Consider the following 3,403-nt stretch of genomic DNA (forward strand, 5'->3'; position numbering starts at 1 on the left):
GTGATCCCCCTTTCCCTCTTGTCGTCTTTCTTTGCTTCTATAACAATTTTCTGGAGTGAACCAAGGTGCTTAAGAAAAACCTAAAGATTTCCATCTCAGTTCCCGTTTCATTGCGTCCTGAAGGAGTGGTGGCAATTCTTATGGGGGGTGTTTCATCTTTGTACAGAGGATCTACAAAAAGGTCAAATTTCAAGGGCAACAACTCGGTCATATCTGCACCAGTCGCAGCAAAACTTCGAAAAAAGAAATTTCAACAAAAGGAAAGTCAAGATGTCGATAAGAAGAAAACAAATCGACCATCGTGTTCGGGAAATCAAGCGCGGTTCGCCTCAAGCGCGGTTCGCCCAGACAACACAGCCGTGCAAGGCCCCACAAAATGTTTCATATTTCCAAACTTAAGGTCCCCATGGCTCAATTTCGCTTGTTCAAACTTTTGTGAAAATTAGTGCAAAAAAATTACCCTGTTGTTGGCCTGTAAGTGGGTTCTTTTTTTAGACACCCTAGATTTAAATTTAACATTACTTACATAACGTAAATATCAAACTGGGGTGCTCTCGTGGCCAAGAGGTTAAGGTGTTCGCCTCTCATTCAAAGGTGCCGGGTTCGAATCCGGGTAGCGACGGAAACATTTTCTTCTCTAAAAATGGTCTCCTTTCACCCCCTTTCCTGCTCTCTGGCAATGTTCTGTCGTCTGCTTTCGTCTCCACTTTCTGCCCACACCCCCTCACCTCCGTTGCCCCCTCCTCTGGGCTCCCGACTCTTTGTGCAGCCTTTCTACTGCTACTCCTTGGCTCCCTCAAACTGTTGTCTTTCAGCCACACCCCTGATCTTATGGTAGGAAAAAGGTCTACACCACTAACCGAAAAATCTCAGAGGGCCCGTGTGCAGGTTGCGCACATTAAAGATCTCTTGGTGGTCCAAAATCGATAAGAGTAGGTTTTGTCCGCCACCTGATCAAAGCTCCAAATTTCCTACCTTCTGAAAATATTTCATAAGTCCCGCGCTCATAATAATATGACCTTATGCAGTTGCGAGCGCCGTAAAACACTTAAAATCTACGCCCCTCCCCCATAATAATTTTTAAAATTTAATTTAAGAAACCCCAAACTGGGTAGAAATGAATGATCTAAGCAGCAAATGTAGAGTTTGACAAGAGATTTTGTGATAGATTTTTGTTGAGACTATAAAGAGCTGAGGGATGTTGCAAGCCAGCTGAACTGGCGGGTATTGTGCCTTTCAAAAATAATTCGTGGCGCAACATATCCTCAAATATCTCCTCAACTATCGAACCCAGACTCTCCAAATTTCGCAAAATGACTTGTATCAATTTGTCTTAACAGATCAGTTTTTGTGTAAACACATGTTAGCTGTATTCTGGAAAATTCCGTGAAATACCGAGTACTAATTGTGAGGCAACGTGGTGGAATCAGGCTCTCGTCAAAATAACCAAAGTGAAGAAACTTGCATTTTGCCGCTGGTTTGTGAATATTTATTAAATTTTTGGTTTTTTTTGGCTCAACACATTTCATGCCCGTTATAGAATTCATTTCTGTGTGGATTTTTCTGGAAAAACGTTGATTAAAGGCACAAGAAAATGTAAATTTCCTTTACCACGGACTCTTAAGCTAAGGAAATAACTAATCTTTGGCGGTCATTTTCTCACTAATTTTGCCTCTGAAAACAGGTGACTCTCACCTACTTCTTTTGCAAATATCTCGACTTGTATTCAAGATAAATGGATATTTTAAAATCCAAATAAAGACAAGTGAACAAGCTTTACAATGATACCAATAACTCTACATGCCCAAAAATTGACGAGAGCCTGATTCCGCCACGCTGCCTCACAATTTTTAAAAATCCAAGAGGGTGCACGGTTTCTGCAGATTTGGAAAGGTTAACAATTGGCCAATATCGCTATGAAAAGCAAGACCGTAGAGTTTTTCTAATCGGGACACTATCTTTATTGAATGCATGTTTTGAGGACCTTTAGTGAAAAAAAAAGTGTTCACAATAAAGTTATTTTCGTTTACATCTAACAAGTTTTGCCACTAAAAAGAGTCATTGGTGAGCTGTGACGTGGGCCAATGGGTATGTATACAAAATATGTGTGCGAGAAGCGGGAAGTGCTGTGAACAATTCCATTTTTCGCGAGACGGAGATTTATTTAGGTTTTTTTAAAGTTTAGTATGGTGTTTTACTGCATACAGTCATATGAGTGCGCGTGAGATTTATAGATCTAGTATTTTATAAACATTTATGAAGAAAAGCGTTTTTAAAATCCAGCATCAATTGTTGTGAGAAAAAAAGTTAAGACAAATTGATACGAACTGCTGTGAAAAGTATAGATGACACTGATACATCCATTAAAAACATATTTGAAAATAAAATGCACCACGAATTTTTTACCACACTTTAAGAGTTAAGTGGCCCACACACGCATAAATATTTTGTCGCAAAATTTTTGTCGTCAAATTATTTTACCATTTTTAAAAATCGTGTATGGGTGTTATTGATATCCTAAAGGTATTGATGTCAAAATTTCGAGTATATCCAAACAATTATGTATTTTTGGCGCAAACCATCAATTTGTGCGTGTGTGGTCGGTGCCCCATCAATACTTTGAGCAAACTTCAATTTGTTATTGCAGCGGGAATAGAACATATCAACAGGCGCCATCTAAGGAGGAGAAGATTTTCTTCTTGAACTGATGGATGTATATCGGAGTTGACCCGGGCTTTGGAAAGTGAAAAGCAATGATTGTTGTGATAGAAATTTTAATTTTTTTTTAAATTATGCATATCAGACAATTGTAGACAAATATCGCGAGTGTCATAAGGGAGGGACGAAAGATGAGCTGAAGAAGCAGATCAACTCATTACAGACGAATTTTAGAGAGGAACTTAAAAAAGGCCAACGACCCCCAAACATCTGGAGCCGGAATAGAAGACATAATATTTGAGTCGTCACTTGGAAAGACATAATACAGGAATCGTCACTAGAAAAGACATAATACAGGAATCGTCACTAGAAAAGACATTAAAGAGGAATCGTCACTAGAAAAGACATAAGACAGGAATCGTCACTAGAAAAGACATTAGACAGGAATCGTCACTAGAAAAGACACAATACAGGAATCGTCACAAGAAAAGACACAATACAGGAATCGTCACTAGAAAAGACACAATACAGGAATCGTCCTTTAGAAAGACACAATATAGGAATCGTCACTAGGAAAGACATAATACAGGAATCGTCACAAGAAAAGACACAATACAGGAATCGTCACTAGAAAAGACACAATACAGGAATCGTCCTTTAGAAAGACACAATATAGGAATCGTCACTAGGAAAGACATAATACAGGAATCGTCACAAGAAAAGACACAATACAGGAATCGTCACT

Source organism: Aplysia californica, unplaced genomic scaffold, assembly GCF_000002075.1.
Source record: "Aplysia californica isolate F4 #8 unplaced genomic scaffold, AplCal3.0 scaffold00367, whole genome shotgun sequence".
Lineage (NCBI taxonomy): Eukaryota > Metazoa > Mollusca > Gastropoda > Aplysiida > Aplysiidae > Aplysia > Aplysia californica.